We start from the raw sequence: 23,698 nt of genomic DNA on the forward strand, positions 1-23,698 counted from the left end.
ACCCTAGGCTGGGTAGTCTGTTGTTAGGCTGAGATCCCTCGCTCCTGAGGTATCCCTCCTGATTTTTATCTACCACATGTGGCTATGGGACTGCCTGTTCCATGTCTCTACCCCTTCTACCCATCTCTAAGAACATGACTTCTTTAATTCCATGGTTGTTGGACTTCCATACAACTTGATTTTATGATAATCCTGGGTGATACTTGCTTTATAGTCTAGTTGTAATTTTTGCTGTGGTTGTGCAAGGCAAGCTGTGTTTACTTATGCCTCCATCTTGACCGGAAATCTGTGTTCTTGTTTTAATTAATCTCAAAGTATTTCCTAGTTTTCCTTGTGGTATCTCCTTTAACTCACTGGTTGTTAAGAATGTATTATTCTAGAAATACAGCTGGAAGAGCCAGAGGCTGCCCTGGCATCAGTCAACCAAGAACCCTGTCCACCTCTCTTCTGTCCTGTGCTCCTCTACTGCTATCACCTTGGACTGCAGGGCTGCTACCCAGGGTCTGTCCCCTGATCCTAGGGACTCACACACAGCATTCCTAGTTGACAGGCATGTCACATTTTAAATCTCTGTAATAAACTCTGTTTGGTTACTCCTTCCTTGCAGTGCCTCAAAGGTTAAGAAACTCATGTTTGGGTGGAGGCATTGTTTAACTTCCACATATCTGTGAAATGTCTTCAATTTTCTTCCACTATAGACTTCTAAGTTCACTGCATTTGGAGAACATAGTTTATATGATTTAAATCCTGTAAAATTTACTGAGACTTGCTTTATAAACTAGCATATAGTCTATCTCAGAGATTTTTTACCTTATGGGACACAAACTAATTACTAAAATTCTGCAGCAAACCAAAAAACATAGTTTTTGCTGCTCTGACAAAAAATAGGTATAATTTTGATTCATTTACACCAGATGGCTATTCTTGTGTTGGCTATCATTTTTTTTTACACAATATGTAAGGGAAAAGAGGTCAGTCAATTACATGTTTTAAAAATTCTTGTGGCATACCACTGTGCTGCAATACAATGGCTAAAAATCACTCATCTATCTTGAAAAATGTCCCATATACATTTGGGAGGAATAAACATTCTACTATTGTTGGGTGAAGAGTTCTAGAGATATCTGTTCAGTCTAGTTGATATTGTTGTTCAAGTACTTTATTTCCTTACTGATCTTCTATTTAGATTATATATTCATTACTTAAAGTGAAGTACAGTAATCTCCAACTAATACTGAGTTATCAATTTCTCCCTTCAACTTTGTCAGTTGTTGTTCCGTTGTGTTTTAAAGCTGTATATGTATGTGCATATGTAATTAAAATTGTTACATTTTATTGAAAGATTGAAATTTTATCAATATATAATAGTTTTTGTCTCTAATAAGAATTTTTGTCTACAGTCTATTTTGTCTCATATTAGCACAACGATCTCTAGCCTTCTTTTGGTTACTACTTGCATGGTATATATTTTTCATGCTTTTACTTTTAATCTATTTGTGATTTTAAATCTACACTCTATCTCTTGTAGATAGCAAATAGTTGGATATTTTTATTTTTCAATCCTCACTCAAGGATATATTTATTAATTTTAAAGAAAGAGGAAGGAGGGAGAAAAGAGAGAGAAACTTCGATGTGAAAGACATCAATCAGTTGTCTCCCATATGTACCCAGCCAGGATCAAACCTGCAACTACATATGTGCGCTGACCAGGGATTGAACCTGCAACCTTTCATTGTATGGGATGACACTCCAGCCCACTGAATTACCTATCAAAGGATGGATCATATTTTTAAAATCAATTTTGCCAGTCTTCTTTCTGATTAGATATTTACTTTATTAACACATTTTAAAATTTTTTTCCAATCAATTTACATTCGGTATTATTTTGTATTAGTTTCAGGTTTATAGCATAATGCTTAAACAATTACAAACTTTACAAAGTATTCCCCCTGATATTTCAACTACCTACTTGGCACCATACATAGTTACTACAATATTATTGACTATATTCCCTATGCTGTACTTTACATCCTGGGACTATTTTGTAACTACCAAATTGTACTTCTCAATCCCTTCACCTTTTTCATCCAGTCTACCAACTCCCTCACCGTACTCCCCAGCAACCAACAGTCTTTTCTTTGTATCTATGAGTCTGTTCCTGTTTTGTTTGTTCATTTATATTATTCGTTAGATTCTACATATAAATGAAATCATACGGTATTTGTTTTTCTCTGACGGACTTATTTTGCTTAGCATAATACCCTCTAGGTCTATTCATGCAGTCACAAATGGTAAGAATTCATTCTTTATTATGGTCAGGTAATATTACGTTATATATATGTACTACAGCTTTTTCTTCTCTATTGATGGGCACTTGGGTTGCTTCCATTTCTTGGCTACTATAAATAATGCTGCAATGAACACAAAGGTGAACATGTTCTTTTGAATTAGTGTTTTGGGTTTCTTAGGATATACACTAAAAAGGAGAATAACTGAGTCATCAGGCAGTACCATTTTTAATTTTTTGAGGAACCTCCACGCTGTTTTCCATAGTGGCTGTACCAATCTGCACTCCCACCAAGAGTACACCAGCATTCCCTTTTCTCCACATCACTGCCAACATTTATTATTTGATTTGTTGATAATAGCCATTCTGACAGGCATGAGGTGATATCTCATTGTGGTTTTAATTTGCATTTCTCTGATGTTTTCTTAGTATATTTTATTGATTATGCTATTACAGTTGTCTCATTTTCCCCCTTCACTCCTCTCCACCCTGTGCACCCTCCCCCACCCATATCCCCCCACTTAGTCATGTCCATGTGTCACACTTATAAGTTCTTTAGCTTCTACATTTCCCATACTATTCCTACCCTCCCCCTATCTATTTTCAACCTACAATCTATGCTACTTATTCTCTGTACCTTTTCCCCCTCTCTCCTCCTCCCACTCCCCTGTTGCTAACCCTCCATGTGATCTCCATTTCTGTAGTTCTGTTCCTGTTCTAGTTGTTTGCTTAGTTTCTTTTGGTTTTGCTTTAGGTATGGTTGTTAATAATTGTGAGTTTGCTGTCCTTTTACTGTACATGTTTTTTCTTTATCTTCTTTTCTTAGATAAGTCCCTTTAACATTTCATAAAATAAGGGCTTGGTGATGATGAACTCCTTTAACTTGACCTTATCTGAGAAGCACTTTATCTGCCCTTCCATTCTAAATGAAAGCTTTGCTGGATAAAGTAATCTGGGGTATAGGTCCTTGTCTTTCATACTTGGGATACTTCTTTCCAACCCCTTCTTGCCTGCAAGGTCTCTTTTGAGAAATCAGCTGACAGTCTGATGGGAACTCCTTTGTAGGTTACTGTCCCCTTATCTCTTGCTGCTTCTAGGATTCTCTCCTCTTTTATCTTGGCTAATGTAATTATGATGTGCCTTGGTGTGCTTCTTCTTGGGTCCAACTTCTTTGGGGCTCTCTGAGCTTCCTGAATTTCCTGTAAGTCTATTTCCTTTGCCAGAATGGGTAAGTTCTCCTTTATTATTTGTTCAAATACGTGTTCAGTCTGTTGCTTTTCCTCTTCTCCTTCTGGTATCTCGATAATTCGGATGTTGGAACGTTTAAAGATGTCCTGGAGGTTCCTAAGCTTATCCTCATTTTTTTGAATTCTTATTTCTCCATTCTTTCCTGTTTGGTTTTTTCTTCCTTCTGGTCCACTCTATTGTTTTGAGTCCCAGTTTCCTTCCCATCACTATTGGTTCTCCATGCATCTTCCTTCATCTTTTATGGTAACCTGCATTTTTTCATCTAATTTGTGCCCAAAATCAACCGATTCCGTGAGCTTCCTGACCACCAGTGTTTTGAACTGTGCATCTGATAGACTGGCTATCTCTTGGTCGCTCAAAAGGATGAGCCCTGGGGCATTGATCTGTTTTTCTGTTTGAGACATGTCTTTCTCTCTCTCTTTTTTTTTTTGTCTGGTCACTTGTTACAGTGAGGGGCAGAGCCTTAGGTGTTTACCAGGGCTGGGCACCCCAGTCGCTAGATTGTGACGTTGTATGTGGGGGTGGGGACGGGAGGGAACAATGGTGGTAGCTCTGTTCTCCTAGGACCTCAGTCCCTTCCCTGTGGGCTGTGCACTCTGCCCTGGTCCACAACTGCCATCTCACTGGGTCCGCCAGCTGCCGCTTGCGTACTCAGGGTCCACCCGCTGTGATCTTGTGTATCCCAGATGCCTTACGTGTTCTCGGTTGCCTTATGCGCCCAGTTCTCCCTGTCCTCCATGCTCCGCGACCCGTGCCCAGCTACTCCTCTCCACCCCTCCTGCCGGTCTGGATGAACAGGTCTACTTCAACTTCTTGGCTGTCTTACTTCCATTCAGATAAATTCTTTATCAGTTCTGGGTGTTATTCTGCCTCTAAATTGTTGTTGTTCTAATCTTGGTTGTGCATGGAGGTATGGTGCATCCACCTATGCCTCCATCTTGCCGGACGTCCTCATAATTATCACATTTCTCTGATGTTAATCTATTAACACATAATGCAGTTACTGTTAAGATAGGATATATATTTGTCATTTTGTTACCTGCTTTTTTCATCTTATGTATTTTTGTCCCTTTATTACTCCATTACTTTCTTTGTCTATGCTAAATACATATTTTCTACTGTACAAACTTTACAAACTTAAAAAAAAGTCTGTCCATAAAGTATCCAGCCACATACTGTGAAAGTCAGACATTTATTGAAGAAGATACAAGATACAAGAAACATTATACACAGTACAAAGACGCCTCAGTCCCCTTCAAAGTAGGTATGCTGGGACCTCACACAGTTCTCCCAATCACCATCAGCTGCCCTGTCATATTTTGCTGAATCTCATCAATGATCTAAAACCTCTTCCCTTTCAAAGGTGATTTTAGTTTATGGAAAAGTCAGAAGTCATGGGGTGCCAAATCTGGGCTGTAGGGTGGCTGAGACACCTAGGTGATTTGATGTTTCACCAAAAAACTCTACATGAGATGTGGTGCATGACTGGGCGTGTTGTCATGGTGAAGCTGCCAATCACCAGCTGCCCATAGCTGTGGCCTTCTGAATCACCCAAAGTTTTCATGAAGTAATGTTCAAGTTTAACACAAAATTTGATACAGATTTATTGCTCTACTTGCTCAATAATTTTGAATGCAATGGCCACACAGTACACATGCTCACTCAATGGCATCTACTGCCCCCACTGACTAGTACAGTGAAATTGTCATTGTTCACACATGCGCATTCCAGTTCACTCTCCTTGGCCGCCAGTTTACATTGATGTCACACAAACTGTTCTTGTTGTATTAACAATGGTTGGACTTTTTCCTGACAGACTATTGTGTCTGTGTGTGTGTGTGTGTGTTAGTGGTTGCCCAGCAGGTTACAATTAATCTTTTAACTTGTAACAGTCTTGTTTATATTAATACCAATTTAATTACAATAATATATAGAAACTGTTCCTATGTAGCTCCATTCTCCCCCACCATTCCTTTGTGTTCTTATTACCAAATAATCTTTTCATATATTATGTGTCCATCAACAAAGATTTATAACTATTGCTAGCAATGAATTCTCTCACTTTTGTTTATTTGGGAATATCTTAATTTTTCCCTCATTTTTAAAGGGCAATGTTGCTGGATATAGAATTCTTGGTTGACAGTCATTTTCTTTCAGCATTTTGAATGTGTAATCCCATTGCCTTCTGGGTTTCATCATTTCTGATCAAAATAAGCTGTTGATCTTTGTGCATGACTCTGTGTATGTGACCGTTTATGTGTACATGTTTTCTATCATTCTGTTGGTATTCTCTATTTGGTGATATATCATTCTCATATTTTCCTTTAATTACTTGCACATGGTTTCCCTTGTTACCTATTTTAAACATGTTCAAATAACTAAAGTGTCTGTCTATTAAATGTCCCACAACCAGAGTTTTTCAGGGACAGTTTCTACTGAGGTATTTTGCCCCTGTGTATGGGCCATACTTTTTATTTGCATGTCTTGCAATTTTGATTTGAAAAGCAGACATTTTAAATAACATAATGTGGCAATCTAAAATTATAATCTTTCATATCCCCAAGCTTTGTCTTGGGGGTTTTCTGTTGTTTATGGTACTGCTGTTTGTTTGTTTAATGACTTTCATCAACAAAGTCTGTATTCTTTATTGTATGGGTCCATCGAAGTCTCTGCTCAGTTAGGTTATTGGGCTCTTAATGTTTGGATGAAGGTTTCCTTAAGTGCCTGGAACCAATAAATCTACTAGTCTTTGCTGATGGATCTGTGTATGTTGGGAAAGGATTTCAATACTCAGACAGTTTACACCTCTGCTCTAGCCTACCCATCCTGCTTGTACTGAGCCTCATGTCAGTCAGAATTGAGAGATTAGGGTCTTCTCAGGTCTTTTCTGCACATGCACATAGCCTTGCACAGGTACCTGGCCTTCTAGATTCGCTGAAATGTGCTAAATTTTTCTGAAATTGTCTATGGACATCTTATTCCCCAATTTTTCCTTTAAAGTTCCTACCACTTCAGGCAGCCATAATGTTAACCAACTGCCATTTATGAACTTTTATGAGACATTTCTATATCATTCTCTGATGTATTTTTACACCTGTCATGTTCACTTCCAAAATATCCTCAAATTCCAAATATCTTTCATGTTCTAGTTCAAATATCAATTCCTATGTTAGGTCATCTTTACTACATCTATCTATGAGCCAAATTAATCCCTCCACATCTTCTAACTCTTTACATATATCTATTATAGCTGATATTTAATATACTCAGTCTTCTTTATTAGACTGTGAATCTTTGAGCACAGGTACTCTATTTACCTTTGTATACCTAAAATCTAACACAGAGAAGGCATGGAAGAGATGTTTTTTTAATTGATATTTGGTAAAAAAGTTATCACACAACTGGTAGTAAGAACCAATCTTATTAAACCACTGAGTCCTTAGACATAAGCAGAAGCTGATAACCACAATAGAATTTTATAATACAACTCTCATAGCAGAAGGTCTTATAATTAACAGAATGAATAGAAAACCATGTGCTTTCTTTTTATTTAACTCTGAGAAAATGTCATTTGGAATCATATTAGTGACCATGTCCTTTTGAAACTCTGGACTGGTTTTCCACACACCTGGATTCTCTTCCAAGCCTCCCCTACCTGCCACAGTATTCTGAAGGACCCAATTAGATTCTATCCTTTAATATGAAAGTGATTAATTTCACCTTTAACTGATACATAGCCTATTAAATTTAAATTTTTAAGAGATCTCTGTCCTTGCTGCATGGAGATATAATTACAGGAAGGTAAGGCTGAAAGCAGGAAGACTAGTTAGGAAATTGCTTCAAGAATCTAGGTGAAAATTGATGGTAACTACACCAGAAAGAAATAGGATTTGAGAAATTATGGAAGTAGAACAGATTTAATTTGATGTTAGACTAAATGTAAAGAACGATAAAAATGCAGTGAAAAGTGACCCCAAAGTTCTAGCTTGATGGGTTGGATATTGGTACTGTTTATTAAGATGGAAAACAAGTGTTGAGTAAGAGACTGATTTGAAGGGGGAAAAAATTCAAGAGTTCAGCTTTGGATATATACAGGGTGAGGCAAAGGTAGGTTTACAATTATTTGTATGGAAAGTAATACAATAAGCCCTGGTCATTGTAGTTCAGTTGGTTGGACTGCCATTCCACACACCAAAAGGCTGTGGGGTTCAATCCCTAATGGGCACATGCCTATGTTCCAGGTTCAATCCCAGGTCAGGGTACACATGGAAGGCAACCAAATCATGTTTCTCTCTCACAATGATGGTTATTTTTCCCTCTCTCTTTCCCCCCCTTACTCTCCCTCTAAAATCAATAAACATATTTTTAAATGTTTTTAAAGAAAATACAATAAATAATAATACAAGAATAAACTGTGTTTCGTATATTCACAACTATAAACCTACTTTTGCCCCATACTGTATATAAGAGATGTAAGTAGAGATATCATGCAGATAATTGAAATTCAAAGAGGGTTTTACTGGAAATAAAAAATTGTAAGTTGTAAGATCAAGATGATATGAAAACACCTAAGAAAAAAATTTACAGAGAGGAGAGATAAAGGCTCAGTTCTGAAACATGAAGAACCCCAACACTTACGGATTAGGTAGAATGAAAATAACTACAAAAGGGTACTAAAAAGGAGTAGCCACAAAAAAAAGTAGAGCAGCCACATTCTTCCAGTGGTACCATGAGTCTGGACCAGAACATGTATTGGTACCACACACTGGGCACCTAGACACAGTTGGGCTTCTTAATTTTCTTCCATGAGAAAAAGAGTAAGCCATTAGGTGATGAAGTGTAACAAAGGATATCTCAACAGAGAAAATCCCTGAGCCACATGGTGAATTAGAGCAATGAATTCTCTATGTCTCAATGAATGAAATAACTGAGCCCCTTTGAAAGGGTTTTATGTGGAAACAACTGTTGCATACAAAGAAGATTTTTCTCCAATTACTGACAAGTTCCTCAGCTATAGGAAATCATGGCCTGGTGGCCATGATTATAGGAAAACCTGGACCAGAATCAAGATTGTTGAATTCTGAAAACCAGGACTTTGGTTAAGCATATAAATTTGATGTATGCCTTTTTTTCCAGTTTATGTTTGTAAAAAGTATACACATTTAATCTAATTTTGCTATAAAGTATGATCAGAAATAATACACAATAAATATTTCCTTAAGGAAAAATAAAATAAATAAACAAATAAAAAAGCAGCCACTGAAGTAGGGGGAAGAAAGAAGGAATAGTTAGCTGTTCTGAATGCTGCTGATGGGGCAGGTTCAATGAGGATAGAGTAATGGCCACTAAATTTGTTGAAAAGAGCCATTTCAGTGCAGCTGAGGAGATAATGCAGAAGCTAGACTGTACTGAGTTGAAGAATAAATGGAAGATAAGAAAGAAAAGACATATGTAGAAAATTACATCTTGAAATGTTTTTGTCCCTTACCTTCAATGACACTCTCCTGGCCCTCCAACCTGTCTGGATCCTTTTTCTCCAGTCATCTTTGTTGGGTTATCCTCTACTCCCCTTTAAATGTTGCAATTCTTCAAAAATTAGGTCATTTAACACTGTGCTTTCTCTCTTTTACATATGAACTTTAGTCACCACATGTAGTTACATCTTTTGCTCAGATTTTTTCTCTGAGCTCTACACTTGTATATTCCATTGCCAATTCAACAAATCAAACATCTTTAAACTTAACATTCTCTTTCCACCACAACTGTTTTCCTCCCAGTGTTCTAGATTCTCTATAAATTATGCCATCTTCTCAGTTGTTCAAGATAGATACCTGGAAGTCATGCTTCACTTTTTTTTCTCCTGTTCTATATACCACAACCAATCCAATAGCAAGTCATGTCCATTCTACTTACAAATATGTCTCATTTGTAGACTGTCTATGGGCCAAGCATCCAAAGGCTCCTTATCTGCATTATCTTTCTCATTAAGGTTCAAAAGTACCCAATAGGGTAGATATCATCCCCATCTGGAAACTGAAGCTCAGAAAGGGCAAGCAACACAAAAAGTAAATGGTAGAGAGGGAGGGATTTAACACTAAATATGCCTGCCTCCACACTGACTTTGACCAAACCTCTCTGAGGCCAAGTCTCCTCAGCAGTACAATAAAATGGACTTAATATTTCCTATTTAGTCTGTTGTGAAAATTTAAAAATAAACTATAAGGTACATATCCCTAGTACAAGGTATAAATATATCCCTAGTACAAGGTATGAATTCAGTAAATGTTAAGTCCCTTATACTCTTTTACTCCTCCCTCTACACTATTCCTGGGTCCAGCCCTGTGACAGCAGGATCACAGAGATGAACAAAGATTCTCCATGCCTTTAAAAAGCAAATAATTTGACGAGACAAAATGAATAAACACACAAAAATAATATAATAAGATGGTAAAGAACTAAGTAATAAATTATATACTATAAGCTTCTTTAATAGAATTTCAGAGAAAGAAGGGCAGTTGGCAAATGGGGATGGGAGTGGGATTTTGAAAATATTTAATAAGGGTATCTACAAAGAGGAGCAGGGCACTCAGAAAAAGATACTGATGTGGAAAAGTGGATACCATGCTCGAGGCTGGTGATTATAACAACCTGACTTCAGTAAAAGGTGCTTATTTTCCCCATATTGAAATATTTTTACTACAAAGTTTCCTTGTTACAATTTAAGTTCCCAGTAGAACAAAGGAAAATCTGAGCCCATTATGAAGACCAAATGTCCTGACAGGCAAAGCCATCAATTAAAATGTCTACCCACCTTCCCAAAGAAGAGAAACAAGCCCCAGACTCTGACCCACAGGAAATAAAAATAACTCAGATGCTGGGGTGTGGTTTGAGAATAATTATCACATTGTCAAGTTGGTCTAATGACATCAATCACCTTTTTCTAGCTTGCATCTCTCAGTTGCAGCTGCTAAGACTGACAAATGTCACCATTTCTATGCGCAAGATTTTCTTTGATAAAGCCCCATGGGGACCATCAATACAAATTGCTCACTAAGTTTGGGGTTTGAATGAGGTTTTTATTCTCCAGGACCTGTTTAATAAACCAATTTGGCTTCTAGGACAAAGAAATGTGATACATAATGTGTTCCATCTTTCAGCAGAGCTTCTGGACAGTGGCATCACAGAATATTAGATGTGGAAAGAAACTTAAGGATTATTTTAATCTATTTCAGTAACAAGGACACAGAAATCCAAAAGGGGGAATTAATAAGTTCAAGGTCAAAGGGATGTGCAGGAGAGGAAGAGATATGAGGATGACCAATAGACCCTGGAGGAGAATCACATAGAGTCTCTGGTGAGAATAATAATGAAAAGAGAGAGAGAAGAAAAAAATATTATAGAGCTACTCTCAGAGCTCTAATGGCTCTTTTGATACTGATCAAAAAACCTAAAAGATTATTCCAAATTCACCTCAAAGTTTGGTCCAACATTCCCTTCTCCCATATGCTAAATGTTCTACATGGTCAATCAATAAACATTTATTGCACAAGAACTATGTAAAACATTTTGAAATATCATAGGGGGTAGAACACAATAATAAATGGAATATAGTCCCTTCCCCCAAAAAGCCTACAGACTGGCTGAGGACATAAGAAATAATATATGAGGGTGCAGTACAACAGCAACTGGAGGGAGGAGGAGGTAGAGTAGCCAGTCTTGTCCTCACCATTGGGCCATAGCAGGTGCCTGTGTTCAGGAAGACATTCATTCAGCAAGACTACAGCAGTGGCACATGCTGACAGTTCCAGACCAAGCTCCTGGGGAGATGCAGAATTGGCTTGAAGGCAGAAGATTGAAGAAACAGTTTAAACTCTAAGTAACCTCTACACAGAAGCACAGAAGCACAGGGGTCAATCATGTCTTGAGGGTCAATCATCTCTTGAAGGTTGTTTAGCTCATTTAACAGCATATACCATCTTCTTATGCATGGAAACTCATTATGAGAAGGCTCTGAAGAAAGTCTCCAAACACATTCAAGAGAAAATGAGAAAACATATGTTCCCCAAGGCCTTCTCCTAACAGATCCTATTGAAAGAGGACTTGAGTTATTAAAATTAACATTTATAAAGACAGAGGCATGAAGAGTGGAAGATAAACCATGGAATTACAGATTCCAGCTCCAGATGTGTCTACCCACTAGCCAATCACAGAATGTCCCCTGCCTCTTCTCCAGAGCATCATTCCTTTGTATCTGCTGCCAGAGCTACAGTGCCACTTACTCTATGCAGCAAGTCTGTTACCATAACATCTAGCACTTAAAATATATACTTTCGCCTGCATTTTTATGTATGCTATTCTCTCTGCCTGGAATAATCAATCTCCTATCTACCCCCACTGGAGTCCTTTGTTTATCTGGAGAAGTTTTACTCAGCTTTTAAAGCCACTCAGATATGATTCCTCCAGATGGAATTATTTACTTGTTCCTCTGTGTTCCCCACACCTCTCTCTGCAAGCCTCTCACTTATTATGATTAATTGCTCTCATATCTGTAGTTCCTACTGAAACGAGCTCTTAGAAAGCAGTGATTGTGTCTTAGCTACCTCTTAAAGAAAGAGCACACAGTTTTTTCTATATTTGGATCTAGACCCTAATTTACTTAGAAATTGTGTTTCAAACAGTGAGGAAAGCTCCGTTTAATAATGAGGAAGTTCATTTTTTTCATTATTTCCTTATAGGTGACCCAAGAAGTTCTAATTACAAGAAGCCTGCCTCTGACATGATATTAGACATATAAAGATGGTCTATTTGAAGGGGAAAACCCACCTTTAAAAGGGGATTTTCTTTGGCAAAAAACAAAAAACAAAAAACTGTTGATCTATAGTAATTGGTCTTAATTACCTGTTAAGGTGACATCTCCCTCTATTGATAGTTAATACTCATTGTGTGTGATTATTTTGTGACTTGGCCAAAGGAGTTCTGAAGCTCTAATCCAGAAGTTTTTTGTGAGAAGGCTCACTGTTCCTTTTGGTATACCATACCTGACTCACAACCTCCAAAGTAAGACTTTAAAGTAAATACTTGTATAGGCTGCTGCCTTACATTTATTTGACAAAATAAATTTCAAATTCAAAATAAAATTCAAAACCTTTATGCCAATGAACAGCAGGAAGAGATGTTGAGGAGGGGGCAAGATATAGAGGCTAGACCACTGTTAAGGTTGCAGTAAGTCTTAAGATTTTCTTACTTTTACAGAAGTGAATGTCTAGCATAAATAATACCCATAATCCAATATAAATACAAAAACAAATAATTTTCCCCAAATTAAGTACAAAGTAAGAGCCCTATGATAAATCAAAAGACCTGGCTTCAAGTACCAGCTCTTCTGCTTGCACTAGAAGAGATCTCAAATAAGTCACTTTCCCTGTCTAGTCACTTTTCCTTATTTTAAAATAAGGATAATATCACTTGAGCTATGAGTATCAAAAACAGACCTTGAATATGAAACTCTCTGAAAGAAATAAAGTCCTCCCACAACAAGGAAAAGACATTTATTAAGAATTTATTGCCCTGGCTGGTGTGGCTCAGTGGATCAAGTGCCAGCCTGTGAACCAAAAGGTCACCAGTTGGGACACATGACTGGGTTGCGGGCCAGGTCCCCGGTTGGGGATGTGCAAGAGGCAACCTGTCGATGTTTCCACCCCCCATCTCTTTCTCCCTCCCTTTCTCTGTCTAAAGATAAATAAAATCTTTTTAAAAAAGAATTTTTGTGCCAAATGCTATGCTGCAAACACACATATGCATATAATGTGTGTGTGTGTGTGTGTGTGTATAAAATCATCTGTCCAGAAGGTATCCAGGCATGTAATATGAAAAAACAGAGACATTTACTAAAGATACAAAATTCAAGAAATACTGTACATAGGACAATGATGCCTTGGTCCCCTTCAAAGTAGGCACCTTGGGACCTTATACAGTTCTCCCAATCACCATCAGTTGCCCCATTGTGTTTTCCTGAATCTCATCAACGGTCTAAAGTCTCTTCCCTTTCAAAGTTGATTTTAGTTTAGGGAAAAGCCAGAAGCCACAGGGCACCAAATCTGGGCTGTAGGGGAGTCTGAGTCAACTGGGTGACAATGTTTCAAAAAAAAAAAACTGCATGAGACATGATGCATGAGAGAGTGTGTTGTCGTAATGAAGCTGCCATTCACCAGCTACCCATAGCTGCGGCCTTCTGAATCATCAGAATAGTTTCCATGGAGGAATATTCAAGCTTAAAGCAAAATCTGATGTAGATTCATTGCTCTACTCACTCAGTCATTTTGAATGTAACGGCCACATAATACACATGCTCACTCAGTGGTATCTCCTGCCCCACTGACTAGTACAGTGAAGTCGTCATTATTCACATATGCACATTCCAGTACACTCTCCTTGGCTGCCAGGTTACACTGATGTCACACAAACCATTCTCATTATATTAACAATTGTTGGACTTTTTCCAGATATACCTCATATATTTAATTTTCACAACAATCTGAAATGGGATAGGCATCATTTCTGATAAAGCCATGAATGTTCAGAAATATTAGATATCTTGCCAAGGCTTCATAACTCATCAATAGAACTCAAGTTATTTTAATTTTGCCTTTTTCATAGTGGTAGATATGTACTCCAAACCCCAGTCTTCTTTCTGTTACATCATGTTGCCCCTTAAAAGACTGATACTCATACCTCCTCTCCCTACCTCCATAGTTGAAATAATCAAATTTGGCCATACAGTTCATAGCAAACATTTTGGGAAACATTAACATTAAAAGCTATCACTCACTATAAACTGTCAAGATATTTCTAAGAGAACAAAGTTGTCATCTCCTAGCTCCATGCTCCTCAAATTAATGTGTCAAAAAGTACATATCTCCACAGAATGTGCAGAGAGATTCTCCCTGCTATACAGATTTTACACAATGACGTCTTGGGAGAAAAAGTGGGTGTTCCTAAAATAAATCCTGTTTCTGAATATCTTACTTATAATACATTCAATATAAAAATATAAACAAATGAAAGTCCTCTTCAATGTCTTCTCTGAAAATAAACTCTATCGATACTATAAAAGTTTAATGTTTATTATTATTACAGACTTAACCCCTCAACTACCAAGATTATGAAGGGAAGAGAGAGAAAATAAGTTTTTAATTTTCTTTTCCCTAAAAATAATTTAAAATACAATGTTGACATTAAAACACACAAAAATATATAATGGAAGAGAATTTTCAAAATATACCTGAGTTTGTCTTAATATAATAATTTAAATATATCTATCACTCAACTTGAAGTAAACTACCTAGTGCTATGTTGTTCTCTTTTTCCACAAAACTTTGGGGTTCATCTTCCTCTGTCATTTGGGATACCTGTAAAGGAAAAGATAGAAAAGCACTACCTAACTACTCTGTCAGTGGTACAATCAGATAAAACACTGTGACTTCAATTTGGCCATGAGACAATAGGAAATAAAGCTTCATTATCAGGCTCTCAGACAGAAACATCCTGCTCTTCTTGTTGTCATCCCAGATGACTTTCTGTCCAGGGGCTTATAGCTCCATTTCTTTCTGAGTTGCCTACTCTCAGTTACTAAAACTTGAAAGATGATCCAGCCCTCTCATTTTACAATTAAAGTTCCTGATGCACAGAAAAGTAAACCCAGTAGCTCAAGGTCTTATTGGCAAAAACTAGGCAGAGCAAGAACTTAAGTCTTCAGACTCTCAATTCAGTATTCTTTCTACTCCATGGTGCCATCTCTCTTTTGGGCAGCTCTAAATTACACGAACTTAGTGTTTCTATAGGCACATCTCATTTTATTGTGCTTTACTTCAGTTATTGCATTTTTTACCAATTGAAGTTTTGCAGCAACACTGTGTTCAGCAACTCTATTGGTGCTATTTTTCCAATAGCATTTGTTCACTTTGTTATCTGTGTCACATTTTGGTAAATACCACAATATATCAAACTTTTTAAATACTATTATATTTGTTATAGTGATCTATGACCAACAATATTTAATGCTACTATTGTAATTATTTTGGGGTGCCATGAACCATGCCCATTCAGGATAGCAAACTTAACAAATGTTGTATGTGCTGACTGCTACAGACTAGCCATTCCTCCATCTGTCTTCCTTTCCTTTAGCCTCCCTATTCCTGAAACAGAACAATATTGAAATTAAGCCAATTAAAAACTTTACAATGGCCTGTAAGTGTTCAAGTGGAAGAGTCACCTGTTTCTCACTTTAAACCAAAAGCTAGAAATTATTAACCTTAATGTGGAAGCCAAGATAGGCCAAAAGCTAGTTCTCTTGTGCCAAACAGTCAATTTCTAAATGCAAATGAAAAGTTCTATTCCAGGGAACACATGATAAAAAAAGTGAAACAGCTTTATTGCTGATATAGAAAAAGTTTTAGTGGTCTGGATAGAAGGTCAAATCAGCTACAACATTCCCTTAAACTAAAGTCTAATCCAGAAAAAGGCCCTCACTCCCACCTATTCTATGAGGGCTGAGACAAGTAAGGAAGCTGTAGAAGAAAAGTTTGAAGCTAGCAAAAGTGGGTTCATAAGATTTAATGAAAGAAGCCATCTCCATAACATAAAAGTGCAAGGAAGAGCAGCCACTGCTGACACAGAAGCTGCAATGTTATCCAGAAGATCTAGCTAAGATAATTAATGAAGGTGACTATGCTAAACAACAGATTTTCAATGTAGACAAAATAGCCTTATATCAGAAGATGCCATCTTTGACTTTCATAGTGGTACAGGAGAAGTCAATGTCTGGCTTTAAAGCTTCAAAGAGCTAATGCAGTTGGTTACTTTAAGTTGAAGCCAATGCTTATTTACCACTCCAAAAATCCCAGCACCCTTAATTATGCTAAATCTACTCTGCCTATGTTCCATAAATGACATAGCAAACAACAAAGCCTGGATGACAGCATATCTGTTTACAACATAGTTTCAAAATATTTTAAGCCCACTGTTGAGACCTACTACTCAGAAAAAAAGATTCTTGGCAAAATATTTCTGTTCATTGACAATATACCTGGTCACCCAAGATCTCTGATGGAGATGTTAAAAGAGATTAATATTTTCATGCCTGTTAATGTATCATTCACATGCAGCTCATGGATCAGGAATAATTTCTACTTTCAAGTCTTATTATTTAAGAAATACATTTCATAAGGCTATATCTACCATAGATATAATTCTTCTGATGGATCTGAGAAAATTAAATTAAAAGCATTCTGAGCCCTGGCCAGGTAGTTCAGTTGGCTGAAGCATTGTCCTGATATGCCAAAGTTGCAGGTTTGATCCCCAGTCAGGGAACATACAAGAATCAACCCATAAATAAATGAAACAACAAATTGGTTTCCCTCTCTCCTCGCTTCCTCTCTCCCTGTATAAAATCAAATTTTTTTTTTAATTTATAAACCTTTTGGAAAGTATTCACCATTCTAGATGTCATTAAGAACATTATTCATGAGAAAAGAGTCAAAATATGCATGAAATATGCAACTATTTGTATGAAGAAGCTTTTTCTATCCTTTTACTTTTAGTCTGTGTGATCTGAGATGGGTCTCTTGGAGGCAAGCACATCTATGGGTCTTGTTTTCTTATCCACTCAGCTACCCTCTATCTTTGGTCGCAGCAATTAACCATTTACATTTAAGGTAATTATCGATAGATATGTATTTAGAGTCATTTTATTATTAGAGTATTTTCCTCTGCTTTCTTTTTCTTTTTCTTCTTCTTTTTAAAGCAAGCGCTTTAACATTTGTTGCAGTGGTGGTTTGGTGTTAATAAACTCCTTTAGCTTTTTCTTGTCTGGGAAGCTCCTTATTCTCATACAGTTTTAAATGTTAGCCTGGCTGAGTGAGGTAGTCTTGGTTGTAGGTGCTTGCCTTCATCACCTTGAATATTTCACTCCACTCCCTTCTGGCCTGAAATCACATCACAGCCTAATTAGTGCTCCCTTGTAGGTAACTAGCTGCTTCTCTCTTGCAGAGTTTAGGATCCTCTCCTTGTCTTTAAGCCTTGTCATTTTAATTAGGATATGTCTCTATGTAGGCCTCTTTGGGTCCAAATTGTTTGGGACTCTCTGAGCTTCCTGGATTTGTGTGTCTTTTTTCTTTACCGGGTTAGGGAAGTTTTCAGACATTATTTCTTCAAATATATTGATGCCCTGCTTGCTTTCTTCTCCTTCTGGTATTCCCATGATGAAGATGTTACATTTCACGTTGTCCAAAATGTTTCTTAAGCTCTCATTTCATCAAAATTCTTTTCTTTTTTCTACTCTGCCTGGGTGTTTTTTCTACCTTGTTTTTGAAATCACTGGTTCAATCCTCTGCATCATCTTACCTACTGTTTATTCTTCCACTACATTTATTTCAGATATTTTATTCTTTATTTCTGACTGGTCCTTTCTTACAGCTTATATGTCTTTTTTTCATGCTGTTGATTATCCTTATAATTATTAGCTCTATCTGATAAATCACTTCCCTCCATTTCATCTAGTTCTTCTTCTGGAGAATACTCTTGTTCTTTTGTTTAGGGTCTGCTTCTTTGTATTTGTTTCTATGTATTAGGTAGATCTACAAGACTCTAGTGCACATCTAAGTCAAACCCTGCCTGTGGCTGGCCATGGGCAACCTTTTTGGAGCTATCAGTGACCCATAGCATGTGGCTCCCTCTTCTGGGTCTAGGTGTGTGCAGAAAGAAAAAGATTGTGCACCAAGGTTGGCTTTTACCAGCACCAGGCCTGGGAACATATCTCAGAGCTCCCAGCAATCTGCCTGCAGGCTTTCCATAGGGTTAATCAGTGAATGTCTTCTAGCTGTACTACTCAGCAGCAGGGCTTAAGCACCACAAGGTAAGGCAGAGTAATTCCTGTGAACAGGGCTATTCCTTCCCCTCCGGCTTATGCCAGTTGGAGGGGAGTGCTCTGGCTGAGAAAGATGGTTCCTGCAGTCTGGGAAATGACTCAGCACAGGGATCCTGGCAGTTGTTCCTTCAGCTCTTTTTCCAGAGCCACCAGCCCCAGACTCTCCTAATGCATCTCTAGTCCACTCTGCCCTCCCTCTACTGGAGCCCAGGGTAAGTGACTGCAAATGGAATTTTGTGCATTGGCCCTTTAAGAAGCTCTCTGAGTCTCCAGCAATCTCTCTCTGGCAAACAGAAACCTGGCTGCTTTTCACCACCATATGTTATTTGGGTACTTTTCCTGGTTCTGGTGCTGTAGGCTGGGGAGCTCAGCTTGGGGTTTTGACCCCACACTTCTCTGGAGCAACCTCCTAGCCACTGAAATATCCTACAAGACTTCAGCTGCTGTCTGTGGGATCCCAGCCAGCCCTCTCACACCTCCTTCACACTCCCTACCAGTCATGTTGTAGTGATGTGATTTCTTCCATCTGTCCGTGGTTATAAGGCTTCTCTCCAGCTAGTGTTCAGTTGGTTATTTGGGATGATTTTTCTATAATTTAGTTATTATTCCAGATTGGTCCTGAGAGGAGGTTAATGTAGCTTCCACTTACCTCTCTGCCAGCAGCACTTAAACTGCAGCAGGGCAACAGGAATGTTAACACATCCTAAGCAGGGAAGATCTGAAGAACAGCAGGTCCCACAAGGGGGATAGAAGGCTGGGACAGGGTCTCAGGACGGGCTTCCACAAAATCCCACAATCAAGACAGGAGATGCAACCTCTGGGACTGGAGGAGGATAGGCAGCCAGAACTGTCCGAGAGGGGGAGGGTGAGAACTGATGGTTTTTGACAGAATCAGCTCCCAGGTCTACAGGAAACTGTTAGGACTCTGAGTATTAAGCAAATCCCAGCCTTGTCTTACCCAACCACCTGCCCTCCTTCTAACATACACTCAACTATATTCCATACTACTGAGCAATTTATGTTCCCCAAGTATGTCATGTGTTTTCCTGCCCCTAACACCTTTGCACATTCCAACTCCCTCTACTTATTCATTCAACACTTATGTCCCAAACATTATTCTAAGCACTATGTAAGCCCTTAATGAAGTTTATATTCTAGTAGAGGAAGAATAAATAAGTAAACAAATAATTACTGATACTAATTAGCACTATGAAAGAAACAGCTGCCAAGTACAGATGGTGTAAGACTACTTACAGAGAGTACAGAAGAAAAGGATGAAAAAGCCAGCACCAGGTGCTAGTTTAACAAAGTCAGGAGAAAGTCAAGACAGTACCTGTCTTCCTTCCTAACTGGTCCCTTTTGCTCCTCCCTTCCCTGATCTAGCCCCTGAATATAATGGCCTGGTCCTAAATAAGAAAGAATATTCAGAGAAGTCTTATTCTAGTCCTCTCTTGCCCCTCCTATTCTCCAACAATGGTAACTCCCCCAGTTAATCATTTTTATTGATTTTTCATTTATCTTTCCAATGTTTCTTTTTGAAAATATAAATAAATGCACATTCATACTTTTCTCATTTCTTAAATAAAAACATACTATACCTTCTACATTGTACCTTGCTTTTTTCACTTATATCTAGGAATTAAGTCTTCATTCCTCTTTATGGTTGTATATTATAACATTGAGTAGATGTATCAAAATAATGGACATCTGGGTTTTTTCCCATTCTGCAAGTATTACAAATAATATGAACTTGAACTTTGATGCCTGAGAGGAAGAAATAAAACCCTAGGCCTGAACAGGCAGACATTGGAACTGAGGGTCCTGTGTATAGCCAGTGTATAATAATAATAATAATACCAATCATAATAATAATAACTAATCTGAATATTAAAGCAAGAGAAGTATAATAACTAGACAACAATAACATAAAATGGAATATAGTAATTAGATTAAAACTGTGGAATTGTTCTAGAGGAGGATAAATAAATCAATTGAATTCAGACTTTAAGTCAACTGCAAGTTTATAATTTTAAGAGTATTAACGCCCTGACCAGTACTGCTAAGTTGGCTGGGCATCATTCCACAAAGCGGAAGGTTACTGGTTAGATTTCAGATCAGGGCCCATGCTGGGTTGAGGCTTAGGTCCCCGGTCAGGGTGTCTATGAGAGGCAACAGATGGATGTTTCTCTCTCATATAGATAGTTCTCATGCTCTCTTCCTCCCTCCCTTCCCCTTTCTCTAAAAGTAATACATAAAGTTTTTTTCTTTCTTTTTTTTTTAAAGAGTATTCACTAGAGGAATGCAAACAGAATATAGAACTCCCAAACTACTGATTAGGGGAAAGCAGTGAGAAGAAAACTTGCAATCTGGTAGGAGGCAGGAAAAACAAAAAATAAAATGATGATTAGTAAAAGTAGGCTAATGAGCATAATACAGATAGTAGAAATTAATCCAACGTATCAGTAATTACATAAAGGTAAAATTTCAAGTTAAGACAAAAACTGTCAGATTTTCTAATCCATGTATGTATGTTTCTGTTTACAAGAGACATACCTAAAATATATAAACATACCAAGGCTGAATATAAAGATACAAAAGGTATATTAAACTAAATATCACACAAAACTATCCAAGGAAAAAAGAAAAAAGGCAAAAAAACACTGGTGAAGAAATAAACAGGCTCATTTTATATATAATTAATAGTAGCAAGCTAGCAAAAAATATAAGTACTTGGAAATATGTTTGGCCCTAATTCACAGCCTCTGCATATATAAAGTAAGTTGACAGAATTGCAAGGAGAAACTGACAAATCTACAATTGAAGTGGTAGATTTTTAACAAATCTAACTAACTGATAAATCAAGAAGAAAATTATTAAGTCCATAAATATTTGTATGGTAATTAGCAAGCTTGATCCAAGAAGTGGTTCAATTACTAGCAATTAAAAATATATATATTCTTCTTAAGCACACATGGAGCCATTTATAAAAATTGATTTATCTAAGGCTTTAAAGACTCAACAAATGTCATAGATTCAATCTCTGGCTCCAATGCACTAAGTTAGAAATCCATAACAAAAATATTTTATAATAGTCTGTCTTTTAGTTAAAGACAACAGAATGAACATAAATGTTTAATTGTTACCTCCAGATATCCAGCTATAATAAACATAAAGATATTACATTTTGGTTTTCTTTTTCAGGTATAAACATAGAAAGAGAAAGAGAAGAGAAGAAGAAATAACAGCCACAAAAGTGTGGACACTGGAAAACAGGAGTAATAACCAATAGCAGACTTAAGAAAACTGAATCCTAAACCAGCAGACAAAAAAACAGAGAAGTGGTCTAGTTTATACCAGAGAACCCCTCAAAAGCCCAAGTCTTTGGAAGTGGCATTACAGGTGAAGTCAAGCATATAAACAGAGAGTTAACATGCAATTTGGCCCTGGCTGGGTAGTTCAGTTGGTTAGAGCATTGTCCCTATACCCCAAGGTTGTGGGTTTGATCCCCAGTTAGGGCATATAAAAGAATCAACAAATTAATGCATAAACAAATGGAACAACAAATTGGTTTCTCTCTCTTGCTCTCCCTTCCTCTCTCTCTCTCTCTCTCAAATCAATAGAATAAAATAAAACAGAAGCAATTTGTTCAGTAACAAATTCTCCTGACTGTCCTTAATCCAAGCAGAAAATCAGAATTTGTTCTCTGGAAAGGTTACAAAAGGGTTTTTTGGCCTAGGACCACTAAGCACATGTGAAGGGAGGGACAGTTAACTAAAAACAGAATGGATTAAGGGAAAGTGTACTTTCTAACTATTGAAAAACCCCAGCCCATGCTACACAAAAATTTCAGAATTCTGGAAGCCACGATTATACTCCCCCAGGAAGAGGAGAGAGCTTTCTAAGTTGTTCAAACAAAAAAAAAAATTAAGATATTGACATATTGATCAGGTCTAGTTGGGTCACCCTACAGAGAGGCCCATAGTGTATAAGCTTGACTCAAACCCTTTATCAGCCTTTAATGATATATATTTAGATTTGAGCAGAGAGTTGAAAATAATGTTAGTACACAATGCAAAATGAAACAGATCAAACCTATGAACAGATAAAAAAAACAATCCAGAGAAAGAGACTACATGAGGAAGTGAAAGCTTTAAAGGCTATCATTTATATCCTCAGAAAGATAATAGACCCATGACAGGAAAACAGGATGAAAATGGAATAATCAGAGAAAAACAAAGAGCTCTTGAATGTTAAAATATACATAGTAGAAGCCCAGAAATAAACCCTCACATTTATGATCCACTGATTTTTGACAAGGGTTCCAAGCCAATTCAATAGAGAAAGAAGAGAATTTTCAACAAACAGTGCTGGGACAACTTGTATATCCACATACAAAAGAATGAATTTCAACTACTACTTCATACTGTATGCAGAAATTAACTCAAAATGAATCAAAAGCCTAAATGTAAGATCTACTATCTACAGAACTCTTAGAAGACAACAACCATAAATCAGTGTGACCTTGGATTAGACAACAGTTTATTAGATATCTCAAACACACAAAGGTAAAAAATAAATAAACTTCATTAAAGCTAAAAACTTTGTGCTTCAAAAGACACTATCTATAAAGTTAAAAAAAACAACCCACAAAAGGGAAGAAAGTATTTGCAAATCATATATATGATAAGGGTACAGGATTCAAAGTAAATAAAGAGCTCTTACAACTAAAAAATAAAAAGATAAGAAAAAAACAATCAAAAGGTCTGAATAGACATTTCTCCCAAGAATATATATGTATAGCCAATACCATACAAAAAAAGATGCTCAATATCATTAACCATCAGGGAAATGCAAATCAGAAGCACACTAAGGTACCAATTCACACCACTAGGATCACTATAATCAAAAAGACAGACAGTACAAGTGTTCACAAGGATATGAAGAAATTGGAACCCTCGTACATAGCTAGTGGGACTATAAAATGGTATAGTTGCCATAGAAGGAGCTTGGCAATTTCCCAAGTGGTTAACACAGAGTTACCATATGACCCAGCAATTCCACTTCTAGATAATATACCCAAAAGAAATAAAAATACATATTCACAAAAATTTATGCAAATTCATAGCAGTGTTATTTGTAATAGCCAAAACCCAAGTGTCCACTAACAGATGAAATGTCCATCATCTTTGGAAAATAATTTGGCAATTCCTCAAAAATTTAAAGATATATTTACCATATGA

At 37.2% G+C, this 23,698-nt stretch overlaps 1 protein-coding gene and 1 pseudogene across 1 annotated transcript in view; one reads left to right on the top strand and one right to left on the bottom strand.

The window, feature by feature from the left end:
- SYN2 (synapsin II) overlaps positions 1–23,698 on the bottom strand; it is a 194,557-nt gene that overhangs the window by 97,973 nt on the left and 72,886 nt on the right. The window lies entirely within an intron of this gene.
- Positions 8,874–11,690, top strand: LOC123814296 (annotated as a pseudogene).

This window comes from Phyllostomus hastatus, unplaced genomic scaffold (assembly GCF_019186645.2).
Source record: "Phyllostomus hastatus isolate PE091 unplaced genomic scaffold, TTU_PhHast_1.1 phas_contig_16, whole genome shotgun sequence".
Taxonomy (NCBI): Eukaryota; Metazoa; Chordata; class Mammalia; order Chiroptera; family Phyllostomidae; genus Phyllostomus; species Phyllostomus hastatus.